This window comes from Pinus tabuliformis, chromosome 6, assembly GCF_031772625.1.
Source record: "Pinus tabuliformis cultivar Carrire ecotype Pingquan chromosome 6, CPIR1, whole genome shotgun sequence".
NCBI classification, from domain to species: domain Eukaryota; kingdom Viridiplantae; phylum Streptophyta; class Pinopsida; order Pinales; family Pinaceae; genus Pinus; species Pinus tabuliformis.
The window spans coordinates 1,028,707,993-1,028,732,199 of NC_142292.1; the positions used below are offsets into that span (position 1 = coordinate 1,028,707,993).

Below are 24,207 nucleotides of genomic sequence, written 5' to 3' on the forward strand. Positions count from 1 at the left end.
AAATGGATTATTCCATACAGTTACATGGTGGTTTGAACAATTTTATAGAAGAGTAAATTAGCAATTGTATTAGATGTTGCAAAAGAAACATTGTAAGGCATAAATTTGAGAAGAATCGTGACCTATAGAAGATCATTGAATATAAAAATTAGTAAACAAAATGTCATTGAAAGGTAAAAGATAAAGAGAAATCACTTAGATTATGCCAAATTTACAGATTCTATAACTTTTCCAACGTAGATTGTCTTTCAATCTTCAAAGATGTAAGTTCCAATAGCAAATATTTGATCGAAAAGATATTCTTTTTCAATATTGAGTTGTCTCACTTGATCAAAAGCTTATGTCAATGTACAATGGAGGAGAAGGATAGGTGTTATACATAAATTTCATAATTACCATCAAGTTACTTGAACAAAATGCCTAATACACCAAAAAAAAAATACAAAAACAAATTTGTACCTTCTCTACTTGAAGCAAATAATTTTCATTTTTTTCTTCACATTGTTCAATCCACATTCTTTGGAAAAGTTATGAACTTGCACCATGTTGCATGGGGATCCATCTTAGCTAAGACAAGGGAGTCAACCCCATGAATGCCTAGGTACAATCCTTTCACAACAGAGCAGTAGCAGTACAATCTTACGAATGGATGAATCATGAGAAAGGTTACTCTTACATAAAGGAAACTATGGCTCTACCATACCCCCTAAATGTTTTGATAATAAGTTGGGTTTAGTTTTGTCGCTTAAAAAACTTAATGTAATTTTGTAATACATGGTTGATTTGAATCTAACAAACTATTAACATACAATATTGATAATTGGTGGACTGTCCATTTAAAATATTTGTGAGAATGATTTAATCAGAGCGAAAAAGTATTTACTCTACACTAAAAAGGCTATCAACTGCTCTCATTTATTTTAATATACAAAATCTAGAATACCAATTTGAATAACACAACCAACATCAATTGCAATACAATAAAAATCTAGAAGTTTGAATGACAAATCATCAAAAGTGGTTTCCAGGTTCATCTCAAGTAAAAAGCATTGTTTCCAACTATTGATTATGCACCTCATATTGATGATTGCATCGAAGATAGGAGAAACCATGAACCTAGCTCAAATGATTCTCGATTCCATCAATATTGGAACATTACAAAACGGGTATGTTTCCCTTGTCTTCTAAACCTACACCTTTGTACCGCTGAAGCTCTGAAGAAGTTAAAGATAATTTTTTCCCTTGAACCTTAAGATAGAAAATGTGTTCACATCCATTATGTTCCTCCATTGATGAATTTGTCCCTAAGCCTGAAAAGTGCAATAATGTTAAATCTGGTGTTGAAATATGAAGCAGAAAAAATAGTTTATTTTCTCAGGAATACCATAGAAATAGAAATGTTCAACAAACTCCCAAGAAGAGTGATTATATGCAACATGATGAATTGGTGATTTTTGATGGATTGAGATTGGTTGCAAATGTTTATACTTTATTCCATGATTTCTCAAGCCAACTCAGTTGTATTTTAGACACAGATGCTTACACAATAAAATCCTCGATTCAATTTCATTATTTAGATTAAGGAAACTATGGCTCTACCATACCCCCTAAATGTTTTCATAATAAGTTGGGTTCAGTTTTGTCACTTAAAAACTTGATGTAATTTTGTAATACATGGTTGATTTGAGCCTAGCTGACTATTAACATACAATATTGATAATTGGTGGAGTGTCCATTTAAAATAATTGTGAGAACAATTTTAATCAGAGTGGAAGAGTATTTTATCTACACGAAAAAGAGCGAAAGAGTATTTAATCTACGCGAAAAAGGTTATCAATTGCTCTCATTTTTTCTTTTTATACAAAACCTAGATTACCAGTATGAATTACACAAACAATATCAATTGCAATACAATAAAAAACTACAAGTTTGAGTGACAAATCATCAAAAGTGGTTTCCAGGTTCATCTCAAGTAAAAAGTATTGTTTCTTACTATTGATTTTACACCTCAGATTGATGATTGCATCGAAGATAGTAGAAACCATGAACCTGGCTCAAATGCTTCTCGATTCCATCAATATTGGAACATTACAAAATGGGTCGGTTTCCCTAGTCTTCTAAACCTACACCTTGTACTATTGAATCTCTGGAGAAGTTAAATATAAATTTTTCCCTTGAACCTTAAGATAGAAAATGTTTTCACTTCCATCATGTTCCACCATTGATGAATTTGTCCCTAACCCTGAAAATTGTAGTAATGTTAAATCTAGTCTTGAAATATGAAGCATAAAAAATAGTTTAATTTCTCAGCAATACCTTAGAATTAGAATTGTTCCGCAAACTCCTGAGAAGAGTGATTATATGCAACATGATGACTCGGTGATTTTTTATGGATTGAGATTGGTTAAAGATGTTTGTACTTTATTCCATGATTCCTCAAGCCAACTCAGTTGTAAACTATGCAAACCAAACTTTTAACGACACATTGTATTAAACATCATATACACCCTCTCTTACTTGCCACAACCAAGGAGAAGTGATACTGGAATATTAAATATGTAGCAAATTTCTATACCAAACAATTAGTGCCCTTACTTCTTTATTTTCCTTTTTAGTTTTCACTTCTTTATCTGTTTTTTTCCCAGTTAGGTCAACCAAAGGCCTTGAATGGACACCATGTGGCATGGTCTGCATATTCATTAATTTGTCTTGATTTATGATCATTACTTCCTAGAAAGAGGTGGGATGATGTTAAGTGGACACCATGTGGCATGACATGCTTATTGATGACTTCTTCATATGATGATCATTTCTTTCTAGGAAGAAGTGGGATTATTACTTTCTTCATTAGTTGGCGGAAGCATTTCTTGAAAAATGGTTAGGCAATCAATCCTTGGTAAATCATCCTGCCCTAATATAACATGCATGTACTCTAAGAATGTATGATACATGAAAAACAAAAACAAAATTCTACATGTGGGTTTTTGTACCTTATCTACTTGAAGCAAAAAAAAAAAATCAAATTTTTCTTCACATTGTTCAATCCACATTCTCTGGAAAAGTTATGAGCTTGCACCATGCTGCATGGGGATCAATCTTAGCTAAGACAAGGGAGTCAACCACACGAATTCCTAGGTACAATGTTTTCACAACAAAGCAGTAGCAATACAATCTTAGGAATGGATGAATCATGAGAAAGGTTACTCTTACATAAAGGAAACTATGGCTCTACCATACCCCCTAAATGTTTTCATAATAAGTTGGGTTCATTTTTGTTGCTTAAAAAACTTGATGTAATTTTGTAATACACGGTAGATTTGAGCCTATTGGTTCCAACTATTCTGCACCTCATATTGATGATTGCATCGAAGATAGGGGAAACCATGAACCTGGCTCAAATACTTCTCAATTCCATCAATATTGGAACATTACAAAACAGGTATGTTGCCCTTGTCTTCTAAACCTACACCTTTGTACTATTAAATCTCTTGAGAAGTTAAAGATAAATTTTCCCCTTGAACTTTAAGATATAAAATATGTTCACGTCCACCATGTTTCTCCATTGATGAAGTTATCCCTAAGCCTGAAAAGCGCAATAATGTTAAATCTGGCCTTGAAATATGAAGCAAAAAAAATAGTTTATTTTCTCAGCAATACCTTGGAATTAGAATTATTCAGCAAACTCCCGAGAAGAGTGATTATATGCAATATGATGAATGGGTGTTTTTTTATGGATTGAGATTGGTTGTAGATGTTTATACTTTGTTCCATGATTTCTCAAGCCAACTCAGTTGTATTTTAGACACGTATGCTTACACAATAATATCCTTAATTCAGTTTCATCATTTAGATTACTATTATTGTAAAGAGCCTTAATTCAGTTTCATCATTTAGATTACTATTATTGTAAAGAGCCTGTAGACTGGACATGTACACCCAAAAGTATGCCTCTACCTTTGCCCAGATCAAATAAAGAAGAACATTGTCACCAATGTAATGAACCCACACCTTTGTATTGTTGAATTAGACTTGATGATAATTCAATGTCATTGTTTTAAATTTATACAAAATGTTATTTAGAAGTATAATTCAACAATTTCATGAAAAAAAGTTGAATAGAAATAAAATAGTTCAACGTTAAATGATGAAAAATATGAATAACAAAAATGTAATCAATGTAAAATAGTTTAGAATCTCCATGTATTTTATTCTACTTTTATTATAATAACAACTTTTCTTACAATAACAGTCACTAATTTTTCCATATTCCTTCTTTTCATTTAAAATCATCTAAAAATGGAACTTACAAGGCTATGCAAACCAACCTTTTAATGACATAATATTGTATTAAACGTCATATCCATCCTCTCTTACTTGCCACAACCAAGGAGAAGTGATACTGGAATATTAAATATGTAGCAAAAAATATGTTTTAAATTTATACAAAATATTATTTAGAAGTATAATTCAACAATTTCATGAAAAAAAAGTTGAATAGAAATAAAATAGTTCAATGTTAAATGATGAAAAATATGAATAACAAAAATGTAATCAATGCAAAATAGTTTAGAATCTCCATGTATTTTATTCTACTTTTATTATAATAACAACTTTTCTTACAATAACAATCACTAATTTTTCCATATTCCTTCTTTTCATATAAAATCATCTAAAAATAGAACTTACAATTATAGACTATGCAAACCAACCTTTTAAGGACACATTGTATTAAACATCATATCCACCCTCTCTTACTTGTCACAACCAAGGAGAAGTGATACTGGAATATTAAATATGTAGCAGATTTCTATACCAAGCAATTAGTTCCCTTGCTTCTTTATTTGCCTGTTTAGTTTCCGCTTCTTTATGTGATTTTTTCCCATTTAGGTCAACGAAAGGCCTTGATGGACACCACGTGGCATGAGCCGCCTATTCATAAATTTGGCTTGATTTATGATCATTGCTTCCTAGAAAGAAGTGGGACGACATTGGTTGTAGACAAGTGTCGTGTCTTTGGGGTTTGCTTTCTGTTTAATATCCTTTTCTATACAAAAGTGAATATTATGGAGATTACATTGCAATCATTGATCTATTTTTCTTTGGTCTTTTTTGTTTTTGTTGTTATGTTTGCCATACTTGTTTTCTCTCTTTTTATCATGCCAAAATATATTAAAAAACAAATTAAATATCAAAAATTATATTAAAATAATAGAGTTACCTTTTTACATAATTATTTACTATTTCAAAAAAAAATGAGAAGTAAAGTATGTTATAGATAAAAATCCAAAAATAACACTCTGGTCTGGGTGTAATGTCCAACACCTCTGCCACAAGTGGCCATGCCAACTTCAACCTCAGGACTGTGTTATCTATTTCCTACACTACATAGGCTTGGCTAATCAGCTGAGTTAAAATAAACTACACTTCGTATATTTCCTACACTACACAGGCTTTGCTAATAAACATGATTAAAATATACTACACTTGGTAAATCTATTGGCAAACCCATGTCCATGAAGGAATTATGGTTGGTTTCTTGAGGTGAGCCATTTCTGAAAAGCTATAAGAGTATTCATGTATGATCTGTAGTGTTTCTGAGTGAACTCCAAGAACACAAACCACGTGAAATTTGGATATTTTCGAGGATTATCAGAATAAAAAAGATCATGTGGAGGTCGTACAATTTTTTCATATGGCGGTTTCAGGAAAAATGTTAGTGATGTGTGAGGTATGGTCTTGTTCACCACTGACCTATGGAGGGATCTCTTGTATTTACCATTGGACGACGAGCCTCATGTCATGCATTTCAACAGTAAAGACAAATTAATGACAATAGAATGAGTGCAACTGATACTAAGAATCTTATTTCCATCTTGCAAATTAGAATTTAGAATTCTAGCGAAGGTAATCAATAGGCCGTTTCAAGTTGCAACATACCATAAATGTGTCTCTGGTTGCATGTCATGTTCACTCTCTCGGGAATATACTGGATGAAGCCATGCTTTTAAAATCTCAATTTGATTATATTCTTGTCACCGCATTTACAGGGAACAGAATTAGACTGTCGACCATCTATCCAAGGAGGTTGCAATCCAACGCAGGGATTTATGGCTAATATAAGAGCAGCGGAATGCAGATCACTTCCAGTACTACCACATGCCATATAACGATCAACTATATCAGAGGGCCGTTAGGCCCTAATTACAGTTTATTTACTTGCATATACCATCAAAACTCTATGTTTTATATATATTGTATATTTTTTTTATCTGAACAGTCACTATATACCCCCTGAGGGTAATTTTGTACAGACTTATAGTTTTGAAGGCTACAGCCTAACTTATTGCATATGCATGTTAGGCATCTATAACATGTAATTTTTCAATTAATAGAAAATTACGATTTTTTACCAGGGAAAAAAATAATTGCATCAGTGTTGGGCCGCACATAATGCCACTTATTATTTATGAAAATCTCCAGACATCCCACTTCATCTTGATGAAGGAGAGTAAGGGATGTTGAATAGCAATGGGGGCCAGTCCCAAGTGTCATATTTGGTTGCACCCAAGGAGGATAATAGTTCAACCTCATGATTGAGTTGCCACCTTCAAAAAAAGTTTGAAGATGCAAATGCCCTACTCTGAGACTCGTTCCCAACAACTCCATCAATCCCAAAGCCAAGTGTTCCATTGCTTCACAATACTCTTTGAATACATTTCTGATGGGAATTGGTAACAATATAAAATCAGTAATAATAATATAATTTATTGTATACAAAGAAATTAATCAAATGCATTTTACAGTGAAATATAGAAAAGAAAAAATACCTCTAGAAATAGTCATCACCTCCAAACCTTGGTCACTTGCAAGCAAAAGTAGAGTTAACCAACCTTAGTCTATCGTTGTAATTAAAATCGAAAAAGTAATACAGTGACCAAACCCTGAATCTCGAGTTTGGAAGGATTGATGAACAAATAAACCAGTCCCTACAAGAGAAATCCTCTTCTAGAGATCCAAGAGGGGAATAAGCCTCCACTTTAAGCCATCAAAAAATTGTGTCTTTGTGTTAACCCACCAAGAAATCATTCAACAAGAAGCAGTTGTTTGATTACATTTTGAATGCCCATTATGTGCCCTAATTATTAGTTCTCTCTTAACTATTAACTATTAATTTGACGACCTAAAATCTTCAATCATCTAACATTCCATCCAATAGTGCAAACTGGTACAGAGTGGCAACTGGGAGAGTTGTTCTCAAAGGGAAACGCCTTCCAGCGTGATTAAAAACAAAAATTAAAATATTAAAATTGTTTATATATATATATATTGGAAGGTTTTTAAGTTTTATTACAAAATTCAATATAAATTACTAATTTTAATATTTAATTAATATAATATAAATTTATTTTAATATGAAGAAGAGAGATTTAAATTTATTATGTTTTAAAATATTAATAATGTTTTAGATGATGATGATGATGATTAATATTTATCGATATTGAATGTGGTTAAGTAAAAGATTAATATGGTTTATTAAACATTAATAAAGTAAAAGAATAATTGGAATTTTTTAAAATTTTATTTTTATATTTGAAAGGTATTAAGAAAAATGTTCCAATATCCTTATAGTTTTGTTGAGTTAAAAGGTTAGGAAAGTTGGTAGTATAACAAATATTTTGAAATTTAGATTTAAACAAAATATGTGTTGGACAATTTAATATGTATCAGGGTTAATTTCCTTCATGCTTCTACCACATTGGCTTGGCGCTTAACCTATGCATGAGAGTAGTCATGGCAAGCCCCTTGGGAGGAGAGGCAAACCCCTCCTTCAAGAATGTGATCATTGAGGATGGAGGTTTTGGTTCAATTCGTTAGATGCAAGCACCCTATCAATCAACTTTGGGTCCAAGTCGTGTAGATAGAAGTAAAGATGATCATCCACTGGGAGGTGAATTAGAAAAATCATATGTAAGGGAGATGCCTCCCTAAGGTAGTCAAAGATCCAAAATATGAAGTAAAATTGGACAAAATTGAGAGCTACATCCATCATATGAAGGATCATGCCTTAATCTGCAAGTTCATCAGTATTTGGCTAAGGAAGTGAGCATTGGTTAGTTGGATCCAACAAAAATGGTAGTTGAAGGGACTCATTGAGCTTGAGCTATGAGTAAAAGGTTTTTTTGCATTGGTTTTGCAAATTTGGAAGATAGAAACAAGGTCTTCAAGAATGGTACATACTTTTTCAATAATACGGGATTATTCATGAAATTTTGGAAAAAAAGGTGCAACTCGAAAAAAGGAAAAATTATTGCGGCTCTAATCTGGGTTCGCTTATTTTCTTTGCTTAAATAATTTTGGGAGGAAGAAAATTTAGAAGGTACTAGAAACATAATCAAATATTTTGTGAAAATATCCATAGTGACCAAGCCAAGGTGCTACACCTCATATGTGAGGATATGTGCATATTTGAATATCTCCTAGCCACTATCAGAGTCAATCAAAATATCCTATCATGATGAAGTTTGGAAACAACCTCTAGATTATGAGTAAGCATCGTTCATATGTCACAGGTACCATGAATATGGTCATCTCTTTAGGGATTATCCTCTAAATCTCACATAGGAAACGAAAAAAAAAAAAAAAAAAAAACAGAAATTGGATCATGAGGGTTTTCAAAAATTCAAACCTTGTTGAAAAAACCCTCAAGCACAAAATGCAACAACATTAGAGGAGCCCCTTCAGTCCAAAAACCATTATGAGACATTAACTAGATAAAAGCATGAAATGCCAAATAAGTTTCATCCTCAAGAAATTGATTGAGACAAGGGAAATGGAAAACCAGAGGTGGAAGCTCATAAGAGAAAAGTGTTAGAGGAATCCACAAAGAACACACCAATAAAGGAAATTGATATGCCAAACATACAAGAAATAGGGAATGTTGATGGGTCAAATGGCATAGATATGGATGAAATCACATTATCAGATTAACAGGTAAGGACCCAAGTGTGTGGGTTGTGTTATATTCTTTCCACGACTAGCCCCCTAGTTAAACCGAGGGGTTAGAGGGGGCACAGAGCCCCCCCTTCGTTGCGTCGATGCGCAACGGGGGGTTTGAGGGGGGCGGTTAGCCCCCCTCTACATGGTCTGGGGCAGCACCCAGGGGAATTTTTTTTAGACCCATGGTTTTGTGCATGGTTTTCGCACATGGTTTTGGGTGTGATGGTTTTCGGTCCATGGTATTGGATGCTTTGGCATGTATAAATATGTATTGTAGCATTGAAAGGAACATAATGAAAAATCAATCTGGTAGTCTCGGTTTTGGGATCGAGGGGAAAATCTCTGTGTATATTTGTTTTATGTGTTATGCTCTCGCCTTTGTTTATTTTCTGTTTTTAGAATTCCTATGCAGGTAATTTCTATACGAGATTAAAACCTACACTAAGAAAGATACCAGATCAACAAAACAAGTTATTTGGACAAACATATTTGGGGCTAAAAATTAAAAGGAATGTGACATCAAAGGGAGCAAGCTCATCCCCAACAAACCTTGGCATCCAAACACAAAGCTTCAAAGATACTCTCAAGCATGTGAAGGAAGACAAAAAGAGGAAGGAAATGAAAAAAAAGATCTAATACAGGAGATGGGGGGGGTGGGGCATTTGTCAATTATGAAGAAGTGGCCCTCTTAACTAGGATGTTTTCCTCTACCCAACATCATTCTCAATGAAGATAATTTTCGTGGCTTTTTTTTTTTACTTCACTTGGTATTCACTAGTATTGTGGCATAATGTATTGCATAATGAAATTTGGTTAAAAAATCAATAAAATACTAAGAGACGGTGATTTTCATCTTCAATCCTCTTAGTGTTGACAAACTCTTTCATTCTAAGATATTTTGGAAATTGACCAATATTTAATTTCATTATAAACCTCAAAAAAAATTATTTTTATTTTGTTGACGTTTATTTCCTTCTATATATTCACCAAAATGAAGAAATATTTTTAAATAAACACCAAAATAATTAATAAAATCTATAAAAGATCCATTCAATGACATATATAGTAATTATTTATCAAAGCAAAAGAAATTTATGAAAAAACAAAATTGATTAATGATATAATGTAAATTAGGTTATTGTTAAATTAATGATATTAATTTAGTTAATATATATTTTAAATTTAATCTTAATTATAAATAATACTAGCACAATCACATAAATAAATGTGGTTGCTATACGTCGATAGGCCCATGCAGTAGATTGTAGGGAACATCTTATTAAAAATAAAAATACAATTTAGGGTTTAAAAAGAATATTCAGAGTTTAAAGTTAACTTCCATTCCTAAGGTAACAAGAGGATGCATTATAGGGGTGGCAAGAGGGGGAGGGATATTACTCAATCCTGGTGGAATAATAGAATTCAAAATTGCATTGAGCCTAGGAAGGAAGACCAACAATCAGATTGAGATGTATGGCCTTCTTCAAGGTTTAGGCATTGTTAAAGACAAAGAAATCAAAGACATTATTATACTTGAATATTCACTAATTACAATTCATTATCTCATTAAGGAATACATCCCAAAAGATAATTCCCTTGCATCGGTGCTCCAAATAATCAGAGGATTGGTAGAGTCCTTCCATTCCCAAGAATTATATTATATCCTTAGAATCAATAACATGAATTTCGATTCGCAAGCAAATAAAGCTTGCTCTATGGAAGAGACCAAGCTAGAAATCAATGACTCAAGCTATTTCTACCCCATTCCCTAAGGATTCATGACTATTAGCTTCTGGTCCTCCCCATGGAGTATCCCTTTTAGGAATTATTATTATTATTTTTATTTTTATTTTTATTCCTAAAACTCCCTTACCCTCCTTACCCCCTATCTTTTCCCCATCCCCTCTTATTCCCTAATTTCCCACATCCTCCTTATCCCCTCTCCTTTTCTCGTCCTCTTCTTTACGCCACCCTATATTCCCTTGGCAAGCTTCTCGAAGGTTTAATGTTTTAGATACATGAGCATATCTGTATTCCCCTTGACATGGCATCACACGAGACCCGTCGCCATGCATATGATGCTTCCTCTTGCTTGCATGCTTGTTATTATTACATCTATCTACCCAGATCTTGGAAATGACCTTCACTAAGGATCATGATAATTTTCTTTGGAAGTAACATTGGGAAATTTAATGGCATCATGATGAGAATTGTGTGGTTGGGCAAGGAAATTAGTGATAAATTAAACTCTCGTCCAACTCCTGCATCATTCATGACTGAATTGGTTTTGTCAATTCGCCACCTTTAAGGCCCATTAATTCAAATATAGCTATGTCCCTGAATTCCACTACGACGTCCGGGAGTTCATCTTTCAAGCAAATCCGTGAAGATCTCTGCCTCAGATTTCAGCCGCTTATCCTTTGGATAGCGCACTTGTGGGTTCGACACTCTTGTTTGTGGGAAATTTGGCGAAAGGGACTCTCTGGTTCTCAAACTAATATGGTAGTGCCTAGTCTTTCCTCCATGATTGGTCTCAAATTGACTCGGGCTCTTTTGCATGAAGGTAATTTTGGGCTTCCAGTTTTTAATTTGGTAATCAACAATAGACAAGGTTCTGATGGCAACTCCTTTGAGGTAGGCTCCTATTTCAGTGCTTTGAATTTTAATTCTAACTTTTTAGAATCGTATGTGGCTCTGTCAGGGGTGTCTCCAATAGTTCTTTGGTTCGCTCTCTCTGGTGTTTTGAAGAAGCATTTGGTTGAGAGGTGTTAGGATATTCCGACACATAGGATATAGTTAAGTTCAACTTGGTCTAGTATAGAGTTAGGTTAGAGTTAGGTAAAGTGTGTTTCTTTACCGTTGTACATTTTGTAACTTACAATCCGACGGTCACGATATGTAGTGATCCGACGGTTCACTCTCACCTCGGTATTACCGACACTTGATCCGTGGCTTGACACCCGATTGGTCCATGAGTTCTATTTAAAGCGCATGGAGGGTCATTGTTCGGGAAATCCGTGCATGAGAGAAGCTTATGTAAATTTTCATTCTTTGATTAATAAATTGCCTGTAGTACCCACGTTGGGACAGGCCGTGGACTGTTTCCCTCCTTGCACTTTGAGGGTTTTAACCACGTCAAAAATACTGGTGTATTGATTTGAGATCTGGTTGTGAGCGGTGTCCTTTTGGTGTTCTTTCTGAGGAACTTACACTGTAAATTCCTACATGGTATCAGAGCTATTTGAGGGCCACGTCCATTGGTGATCCAAATCTGAAGCCGGTAGAACTGCATGCGGCTGTCGTTTCCTAGATCTGCTGTTTCTGACTGCTTTCGGGCCGAGAGGACTGCTCTGTTGCGTTCGGAGCATCTGTTCCAGTGAGGAACCCCTTTCGTTTCACGCGAAAAGGTTTCCGGTAGCCCTAGCTGCGTCATTTTTCAGATCGGGAGGTATACAGTGTTTTTTTGCAGTTTACTGTTATTTTCTCTCTGCTTATTTCGGTTTCGGTTTATTTAGCCTTTTTTTTTTACCGAATCTATACCTTTCATTTCTGCGTATGCTTTTTGCCCTGCGACTCTGTGCGATCTGGGCAAATCAGAAACAGAAAGGAAGGATTTTTCTCATGCGTATGCTCTTTTCCCTGCACCTTAGTGTGATCTCGGAAAATCAGAAACATTGAGAAAAATATTTAGTTTTTCGGCTAAAGCTAACTTTGAGATTTTTTTTAAAATTTCTAGTTTTTTGGCTAAAGCTAACTTCGAGCCGCAAGGTTCGTTTTTCTTTGCATATTCGTGTTGGGTTTTGTGTTTTGTGTTTTGTAGGGAAAAAGAGCTTTCTCAAGGCAAGCACGCAAACCAAGGCCCCCCCCTCCCCCTCTCTCTCTCTCTCTCTCTCTCTCAAATTTTTTGTATAGATCAATTGGTTCAAAGCTATTTTAAGAGAGTAGAGGTCTTGGGTTCAAGTCTCCATTTTGTGGGGGCGGATTTTTTCATTCCCGCACATTCGCGCACTTTGCCGGCAACTTCAACAATTTTTTTTCAAAAAGCCATAACTTCTTCATCCGAAAGCCTTTTTCAGAGCCGTTTTTTTTAAAACCGCCTATTTTTTCGAGATCTATCCATTGGAACACTTACTTTCAGCATCTTCAGCTTCAGTTTTTTTTTTAAATGGAAAGTCCATGCCAAGTCATTCTTGACAGCACTAACTACTTCCAATGGGTAGCCTACATGGAAGATTTACTTAGAAGTAAAGGTCTCTTCAGAATAGCCACAGACCAAGAGAAGAAACCAAAAGATGAAGACAAGGCTGCAAAATGGGAAAATAGACAAGATCAAGCACGTGGTTTGATAGGGATGTCTATTTCTCCTGATCTTAGATTCCACATTGCAGAACTTGAGACTCCTCATGAAGCATTAGAAAAACTCGCTAAAGTTTTTGGGATTAAAAATGAAATTAGAGCCCATCAACTTGAAAATGAGCTGCTTACTTTGGATCCTAATAATTTTTCTTGCATTGAAGATTTCTTGTCCAAATTCAAGACCCTTAGATATCTCTTGGAAGGTGTTAAAGTTAAGAAAGAAGATGGTAACCTTATTTATTCCATCCTTACTAAGTTGGGACCAGCCTACTCTGTATTTGTTTCCACTTTCCATTCTACAAGGGAAGCTTTCATTTGTCAAGGAAAAGACTACAAGGCCCCTTCCTTTGACTCCTTTTGTGATTCCTTAATAAGAGAACAAGAAAAACTCTTACACCTTGGTCTTCTTAATCTTGGAAACTCTTCCACGAAAGCGTTAGCCGCCCAGCAGCAACCAAATTCAAAGAATCCTAAGAAGTCATATCCTCAAAGGAATGGTCCTAAACCATCTCAGCCTCAAAATGAAAGATCATTTCAGCAAAATGATAAGACCAATAAAAACAAATGGAAGAAGACTGATAGACATTGTAACTTTTGTAATCGAGATGGCCACTTAGAATCTAAATGCTTTAAGAAGATGGAAGCCTTGGAAGCCGCAATGAAGAAACATAACATCCATGTGGAGCCTACTTCAACTTCAACTTCCGGAATGGCACTTTCTGCATGTCATTGTCAATCATCTCAGTCTGGTTATGCATTAAATGTATCTTCTTCTTCTTCTCATTCTCATGAGTGGCTCATTGATTCTGGAGCCTCTTGTCACATGGCCAAAAACCAAGCCATGTTTTCTTCTTTAAATGATTGTAACACCAAAAATATATATGTTGGTGATGATAGATCTCTTAATGTTGTAGGGACTGGAACTGTTCATCTAGACAATGGTCAGTTTAATGATGTATTATGTGTTCCAACCTTATCCTGCAACCTTCTATCTGTCTATCAGATAACTCATTCAGGTGAAGGTAAAATTGTTGAATTTTCACCTCATGATGTTGTAATCAAGGATCTAAAAGATCCTAAACAGATTCTAGCTACTGGTCTTGCTGATGATTCCAAAAGGTTGTATAAGTTTCACAACTTTGGGTCATCAAATCTTCCCTCAGTATTTGTTGCTCATAATGATGAAGTGAGCAAACTTTGGCATGAGCGATTTGGTCACTTAAACTATCGCTCCCTTCAGCATCTATGTAAAGAAAATATGGTGACAGGTCTTCCTATGGTATCTTGCAGAGATGGTGTTTGTTCCGGATGTGTACTCGGAAAACATCATCGGGACAGTTTTGACAAACGTGCCTCTTGGCACGCCTCAGCCCCTTTACAGCTTGTGCACAGTGATTTATGTGGTCCTCTTCCTGTTGCTTCATTCTCTGGCTGCAAGTACTTCTTAACTTTCATTGATGATTTCTCCAGACGCACTTGGGTATACTTCTTAAAACTCAAGAGCGAAGTATTTAACACCTTTTTGGCCTTCAAAGCCTTTGTTGAAAAACAATCTGGACATCAAATTCTTAAGCTAAGAACTGATAATGGTGGAGAATATGTTAAAAACACATTCATCAACTTTTGCACCGAAAATGGAATTCAAATGCAACATACTGTTCCATACACTCCACAACAAAATGGTGTAGCTGAAAGGAAAAATCGCACCTTAAAGGAAATGGCTAATTGTATGCTGCAATCTAAAGGACTCAGTCTTAGTTTTTGGGCCGAAGCAATTAATTGTGCAAATTATATAATCAATCGCACTCCTACTAAGGTTCTAGAGAATATCACTCCAGAAGAAGCTTGGAGTTCCATTAAACCAGATGTAAGTCACTTTCGTGTGTTTGGAAGTGAAGCATGGGCCCATATTCCAGATGAAAAGCATAAAGCTTTAGAACCTAAGAGTGAGAAATGTACTTTTGTTGGATATTCTGAAGATGTAAAAGGTTATAGACTTATTCCATTTAAGTCCAAAAATGTTATCATTAGAAGAGATGTAAAATTTGATGAAAATAAATCGGCCTGCGAGCCTAGTCCGGCGGATGTGCCACCTCTTCCTATCTCTTCTACTTTTGAAAACATTTCTTCTTCAGATGATGAAAGCGAGGATGATAATCCTCCCCCACCTTCTCAGGATCCTCAACTTCCAAGATGGGTCCGTGCTACTCGGGATGCAGCAGGTGATCTTGCCGGTGATCCTACAGATCAGCGACGTACACGTTCTCAGTTTGAAAGAGCCTCTTCTTTACTGGCTCAAGCTCCAGTAAATCATGATCCTGACACTTTTGCAGAAGCTTCAGGCCATCCACATTGGGAAGCAGCTATGAATGAAGAATATCATTCATTGATGACAAATGATACATGGGATCTTGTTCCTCTACCAAAGGGACGCAAACTTGTTAGATGTAAATGGGTTTACAGAACCAAGTATGGACCAGATGGGAAAGTTGATAAACATAAAGCTCGTCTCGTTGCTAAGGGCTTTTCACAGGTTGAAGGCATTGACTACACTGAAACCTTCTCCCCTGTTGCCAAAATGAACTCTATCCGCCTTGTTCTTTCCCTTGCTGCCTCTTTAAAATGGGAAGTCCATCAGATGGATGTTAAATCTGCCTTCTTGCATGGGGACTTGCAGGAAGAAATCTATATGGAACAACCCATTGGCTTCATACAAACAGACTCCAGCCTTGTTTGTCGACTTAAGAAATCCCTTTATGGCCTCAAGCAAGCTCCTCGGGCTTGGTATGCCAAAATGGATAGCTTTCTTTTAGAATCTGGCTTTTCTAGGTGTCATTCTGACAATACTGTCTACACCAAGAAAGTGGGCAACTCTCTTATCATCCTTGTTCTTTATGTTGATGATCTTATTCTTACTGGTAGTGATCCCAACCTTATAAACCATGTGAAGTCCAGCCTTAAAAAGAAATTTGAAATGACAGACTTAGGACACTTACACTATTTTCTCGGTCTTCAAGTCTTGCAATCCCAGGAGGGTATTTTCCTTTCCCAGTCCAAGTATGCTTGTGATATTCTTCGTCATTTTCACATGGAAGACTGTAAGCCAGCCCCTTCTCCCTTTCAGTCTGGAGTCAAACTTTCAGTCTCTTGTACTTCTCCTGAAGTTGATGCTACCTTATACCGTCAACTTGTCGGAAAACTCTTGTATTTAACCCATACTCGTCCTGATCTTTCCTTTGTTGTTGGCCTTGTTGCTCGTTTTATGCAAAACCCCCGTGAAAGTCATTGGAAAGCAGCTAAAAGAATACTTCGTTATGTTCGAGGTACAGTACAGTTTGGGATTCATTACAGTGCCAAAGCAGCTCCTCTGTTAGTTGGTTTCACTGATTCTGATTGGGCTGGTGACCCTGATGATCGGAAGTCTACTGCCGGTTATGTCTTCACTCTTGGTTCAGGACCTATTACATGGGCTTGTAAGAAACAGGCTGCCATTTCTCTTTCGTCAGCAGAAGCAGAGTATCGTGGTGCCGTGGAAGCTAGTAAGGAAGCCTTGTGGCTTCGTCAGATCCTATCAGAGTTTGGCTTTGAGCAGCAGCATCCAACCACACTTTGGTGTGATAATCAAAGTGCCATTCAGCTATGCAAAGATCCAGTCCAGCATCAGCGCAGCAAACACATTGAACTACACATGCACTTCATCAGAAAGCTCATTCATGACCATGTTCTTGAAGTGCAATATTGTCCAACAGATGATCAGGTTGCAGACATCTTCACAAAGGCTCTCACAGAGGCGAAGTTCACTAAACTTCGATATATGCTTGGAGTTCAGGAAGTTGTCACTAAGGGGGGATAGGCTCTAGTGCCTCCTTCCTTCTCCTATTGTGTCATATTTGTAAATCCTTCAATCCTATCCCAAGTTGTTCTTAAGGGGGGATGTTAGGATATTCCGACACATAGGATATAGTTAAGTTCAACTTGGTCTAGTATAGAGTTAGGTTAGAGTTAGGTAAAGTGTGTTTCTTTACCGTTGTACATTTTGTAACTTACAATCCGACGGTCACGATATGTAGTGATCCGACGGTTCACTCTCACCTCGGTATTACCGACACTTGATCCGTGGCTTGACACTCGATTGGTCCATGAGTTCTATTTAAAGCGCATGGAGGGTCATTGTTCGGGAAATCCGTGCATGAGAGAAGCTTATGTAAATTTTCATTCTTTGATTAATAAATTGCCTATAGTACCCACGTTGGGACAGGCCGTGGACTGTTTCCCTCCTTGCACTTTGAGGGTTTTAACCACGTCAAAAATACTGGTGTATTGATTTGAGATCTGGTTGTGAGCGGTGTCCTTTTGGTGTTCTTTCTGAGGAACTTACCCTGTAAATTCCTACAAGAGGGAGTTGGTAGGCTCCTATTTTTGGCACTTTGAGTTTTAATTTTGGTTTTTTAGAATTGTCTATGGCTTTTTCGGGGGTCTATCCAACAATTATTTGGTCCTCTCTCTCTGGTGTTTTGAAAAAGCATTTGGTTCAGAGGGAGTCTATCCATGTTGAGTTTCTAGGCTTTTAGTCGATTATCTTTTGTTTTGGTGACATGGTGCATTATATGACCAAGGTACCAAAAATTGGAAATTCATCTTTGCAATTTTATATCCTCTTCCAATTTAGGTGGACTTCCTCCTTTATGTCATCTCCCCAAGGAGGTCTATTCCATCTTCTCATGTAGTGTGTAGCTCTCATATTCTTTGTTTGTGTATCATCATGAATGATGACTCCAACTTCAAGACTTCATCAACAGCGAGCCCCTATTCTCACTGTTTTTTTCTCACGAAGCATTACAAAGGGTTGACTATGACTTGCAAGTCAGATTTTGTCAATTGTATTATTCACAAGTAGAACATATTGATAAAATTATGGCCCTACAACATCAGATCTCACAACTTGAAGATGAAGTGGACGTGCTCCATGATTTAATAACGGACCTCAATCTCAGCAAAGATATCCCTATAGGATAATATCAGCTCCAAGAGGATCTAGGAAAGCGGGACATCAATCTCAATTGACATGCAACTAAAAATTCTTAATGTGCATGTAGAAGATTGCTCGTTATAGGTGTCTTTTGGTCTATTGTGTTTTTGTAAGTTTTTTGAAAGGATGTATCTCCATGTAATGGGTTTTCTCAATCTGAATATGGGTTAGTATCAAAAATTGGCATTGTACTCTCTCATGTATTTGTTGCGACCAAGCGTAGACTTGACACCAAAGCTACTCATTTTTGTTTAAAAAAACAAGATGATGCATTATGTTAATAACCAATCAAACTACAATATTTACAAAGAACTTACATAGTGATAATTCATATATCTACACCCCAATGATAACAGGATGCGTCGTGTTAAAAACATAAACACAATTTAGGGTTTAAATTGAATAAAATTTAGATGAAGCTATGGTTTAAATTGAATACAATTTAGTTTTCAAATTGAATTTTAGAATAGAAAAACACATGGTTACCACCACCATAAACACAATATAATAAGAAGTAACTTGCTTAAAAAAAGAGAGAGCAAGAAGTTAGGATTTTAGGTATACTTATTAAATTAGTGTCTTCACACATATAATAAAAGCTACTTCAATCGCAGAATCCTAAATCAATAATTAGACAAACACTAGTCCAAATGAATACTACTCATAATCTAGCCCACGGGGCTTTGGATTGACGGTGAATGGGTGCACTGTTAAGGCACTCCTTACGATAGGTCACTGGTTCAAATCCCCTGTGGGTGCTTACCTACCAAAAAATAAAAACTACTACTCATAATCTATATACAAGAAACATATGCTTAAAACACAAACTTGAATACAATGGAATACCAAGGCCTTAAAAACAAAAAAAGCACATCACAACCATTGGACAAGAACAACACTACTTTTTTGAAATCGAATCTCTACGTCTCTGAAATGTGTCGAAAAATAAGAGGCAAGTGTTATGGCCAATCCCAAGAGATCATAATAGCAACCTTGCAAAAAGCACCCATTGCAATAGAGGGAATCTACAACATCAAATAAAATTCCAACAGACAGAGCCAGGCCGAGCAATTTCTGTTGTGCGATGGGACAATAAACATGGCCCTAGGGTTACCTCCTGTTTCTATCAACATGGTTGGTCAATCAAGGTGTGATGAATTGAAACGTTGGCAGAAAAGAATGGGAGGGACGACTTCATATGTGGCAAAACAAATAATAATTAAATTTAATTGGTTATTCTTGCTTTCGAAATGGAAAATCATGATGCTTCATTTCCCAAAATTTTAATTTGATCTGTTTGATTGTGACTTAGACGAAGAATATTCCTGGATTATTAAATCATGACCCTCCAAACAATTTTTTATTTATCAACAATTAAAATTATGTTGAAAATGCAACAAAATATTCCTAATTTTATTTTGCCTTGATTAAATTAAGAGAAATTCGAATTTCAATTTCAGCGGAATACTTGGAGGTATTTAACTGATGTTACATGGGTCTTGTCACTCAGTTAGCTCAGAAAATTCGAGTTGGAGACACTTGAGTTCAGTTCTAAATGATTGATTGCTAATTTGAGTTATTGTCAGTGTAACTAGTTCTCACTGTTAGCAGAACTAGTGGAGGTTCAATCAAGGGTGTGTAACTTTTTTCACATTGAGTGATCATCCAGTTAAATTGATAAATCAACCTAAATTAACTCATGCATGTAGAGAATTCGAGTTACCCAGTTGAGATTGGAGTTCAAGGGCAGTGTACTATCAGTTGTAAATTGTTCCAAGTTTTACAGGTGGTGCATGCGGTCAAAGAAGGGCCTAAAGGAATTGCGCAATCCAAATTGGCAAATTTCCCAATTGATAGGGGCCTAATTCCCAAGGGAACAATGCAAAGAAATAGGAGCTTGACAAACTGAGAAATTGGTTAAGTATTGCCTTGAGTTAGTCTGTGAGGTAGTGAGATAGATTATACTAGTGAAGAGGTTTCTCAGGCTTGAGCAAGCATTGTATTTCTTATTTCTTCTTTGATTAATGCAATACATATAGTAAGGGGTTTTGAGCAGTTGTTTTACCCTAGATAAATCTTTGTGTATGTGTGTTGAATCTCGATGCATGTTAATGATTTATGTTCTCAATCGTGGTTTTCTTTCTGCAAATGAGTAGAGTAGCTTCAAGTCTTGTGATCTAGTAAATTTCATGAGCAAACATTAAATTTCTACATGGTATCAAAGCAGGAATGATAGTAGAGAAGATAATTCGAATTTTTCTTTGCAGGTGGATCAAATTTGCAAGATCAATTCTTCAGAGCTAGCAGGATGGCTTTCTATGGACTAAGACTCAATTATGCCCTTGAGGTTAGCTCAAATTATGTTGCTTGGAAGGACATGATGGAGGCAGTGTTGGAAGATAATGGGCTGAAGGAATTCATAGATAATGATATCCTGAAGCCTCCAACATCTGATGCTCAAGATATAGCAGAATGGAATAAGTGTGTGGCAAAGACGAGGAGGATCATATCGGAGGGAGTTAGAGACCATATTGTCTCGAATCTCCATGGGAAATAGACTCCATATGAAATGTGGCAAGCCTTCACATATTTATTCCAGAACAGTAGTGATCACATGAAGCTAGCACTGAAGGACAAGCTTCAAAATATCAAGATGCAGAAGGGCGACACAATACCACAATACCTAAGCAGGTTCACACAATGTCGTGATGAACTTGGTCAAGTTGGTGTTACTATAACAGAGGATGATCTGGTAAGCCTAGCACTTCTAGGCCTTCCCAAGAGTTGGCACAACTACCAGGATTCGGTAAATGGGAGGGAGAAGCTACCAAATTGGGAATGCCTTTGGTCTGATTTGGTACAGGAGGAGATAAGGCAGAACACTAGAGACAAAACCTCATCCAAGGGTGATGATGAGGAGAACTGTGCCTTGGCTGGAAAGGCAAAGAAAATGAAAGGGAAGAAATCCCAATCCAAAGCAAAATCGGGTCAAGGGGGCAAGAAGAAAGACTTGTCCAAAATCAAGTGCTTTCACTGTCATGAACTGGGACATTATGCCACGAAATGTCCACACAAGAAAGAAGGAAAGAAGATCGCAAGAGGAGCAGTGGGTGAACCCTTGGCTTCACAATTCAAACTTGATTTACCCTCATTACATGCATGGCAAGCACAATGATGGGTAGTGTCAACATTGGTGCCTTGACTTGGAGGAGAAGGATCTCTAGATGCACATCGAGATGGGAGATGATGGAAGGTATAGCGCAACTGACATCGATATAGTTACTTTTCAGAGGGAGTCTAGCTCCCTTCTTAGTCTCAAGGACGTGATGTATGTACCAGGTCTAAAGAAGAATCTAGTTTCTATCACGGTGTTGGAAGATCGTGGCTATGATGTGATATTTAACAAAAGAAAGGATTTCTTGTGACACCTCGCCATAGAAGAAGTGAAGCAGGTCAAGGTTCGAGTGAAGAACCTCTACAAATTGGATGTAGAATATTACACAACATTGAGCAAAAAAAGAAGAAGGTGGAGAGCTGAGATGTCGGTGAATTATGGCATATAAGACTTAGCCATTTGCATCATGGCGCTTTGAAGATCATGCATAAAATTTCTATAGGTCTCCCCATGTAGGTTTTAACCCCATACAGAAATTACCTGCATACGAATTCTAAAACACAGAAAATAAACAATAGTGAGAGCATAACACATAAAACAAATATACACAGAGATTTTCCCCTGGATCCCAAAACTGGGACTACCAGATTGATTTTTCATTATGTTCCTTTCAATGTTACAATACATATATATACATGCTGAAGCATCCAATACCATGGACCGAAAACCATCATGCCCAAAACCATGTGCGAAAACCATGCACAAAACCATAGGTAGGTCCGCCCACCTAATATAGGGTCCAAAAAAAAAATCCCCGGGGCGCTACCCCGGACCCCGTAAAGGGGGCAGCCCCACCCCCCTCTAACCCCCCAGTTAACTAGGGTGGCTAGTCATGGAAAGAATATAACACAACCCAACATTCTCCCACTTGTTGTTTTCTTTCCACAGGAGAGCTTAGCCATTTATCCAGCCCTACAACGCCCATTGTTTCTCTACACCAAGAGAACTTCTCAGAGCTCACAGATTTTGTCAATACATCTGCAGTATTCTTCAAAGTGTCCAGCTTTACCAGCAACACCTTTTTGTCTTCTATCATATCCCTCACAAAGTGATACTGAACATTAATGTGTTTTGTCTTTGAATGGTAAGCAAGGTTCTTTGCTAAGAAAATTACACTTTGGTTGTCACAGTCTATCCTTGCCCACTTGTAGATCTTCTCTGATCCAGATCTCCAACCCAATCTGCATCAACAAAGCCATGAATATCCAACACTTTGTCCAATCCTGGTCTTCCTTGGTAGCACAAACCATAATAACTAGGGCCACGCAAATACCTAAAAACTCGCTTCACTGATGTCCAGTGTTCCTTCTCTGGTTTTGACATAAACTTGCTCAATACTCCCACTGCATGTGCAATGTTTGGTCTAGTACAGACCATCGCATACATTAGGCTACCAGCTGCACTTGCATATGGAAAATGGGACATGTCGTCTTCCTCTTCTTGTGTCTTGGGACACTGTTCAACAGATAACTTCACACCTACAGGAATAGGAACCTTCACCGGTTTGCTATCCTGCATATTAAACCTCTGCAGTATTGTCTTGACATACTTCCTCTGGCTTAACCAGAGCTTCCTCTTTGCCCGATCTATTTTAATTTCCATGCCCAAAATATAGTTTGCAACACCAAGATCTTTCATGTCAAATTTGGAGGACAATTAGGTCTTCAAATCCTAGATGATTTATTTGTCATTTCCAACCAGCAACATATCATTCACATACAAGACCAGATAAATAACACGGTCACCAATTAATTTAAAATACACACAGTGATCTGCTTTGCTTCTGGTGAAGCCAAGTCCCGGTATAAATGTATCAAATTTCTAACACCACATCCTTGGTCACTGTTTTAACCCATACAAAGAATTTTTTAACTTGCATACCAGTTCCTTCTTACCCTTCACCGCAAAGCCTTCAGGTTGCTTCATGTAGATCTCCTCTTCTAGGTCCCCGTGAAGAAACCTTATCTTCACATCCATTTGTTCTACCTCAAATTCAAAAGCAACAACAACAAATAAAAGTAATCTAATAGAAGCTACCTTGGCAACAGGAGAAAAAATATCACCAAAATAAATTCTCGACACCTGGGAATAACCTTTTGCTACCAACCGAGCTTTGTATTTCTCCACCTTTCCTTTTGCATTTGTCTTCTTCTTGAACACCCATTTGCTACTAATGGGTTTCCTTCCAGCTGACAACTCCACTAGATCCCAAGCCTCATTTTTGTGCAAAGATGCCATTTCATCAACCATGGCCTCTTTCCAGAGTTTTCCATCCTCTAAATCTGCTGCTTCCTTCATAGTTCTGGGATCATCATCAGTAATAGATAAAGAAAAATTTGAACAGAAAGCAGATGGACTATACCTTTCTGGTTACATTCTTTCTCGAACTGATCTTCTCACAATCGGAGTTTGTGGCTCTTCATCTTCTGATTCCTCTTTCGCTATAGAGTCTGATTCTTCCTCCTTCAGCTCAAACTCTATCTTCACAGGTTCCTTTAATGGGACTTCATGTTTAATAACATATTTCATGTCTCTAAACACCACATCTCGATTGTACACAACCTTCCTTGTTACTAGGTTCCAAAGCTTATAGCCTTTTAAACCATCCTTATACCCAATAAAGATGCACTTTTCAAATTTACTATCTAAC

The 24,207-nt window shown here is 36.6% G+C and overlaps 1 pseudogene; it reads right to left on the minus strand.

Annotated features, from left to right (window-relative positions):
• Window positions 1-5,522: 5,522 nt before the first annotated feature.
• LOC149262510 (gibberellin 20 oxidase 1-D pseudogene) overlaps window positions 5,523-24,207 on the minus strand; it is a 34,867-nt pseudogene continuing 16,182 nt past the window's right edge.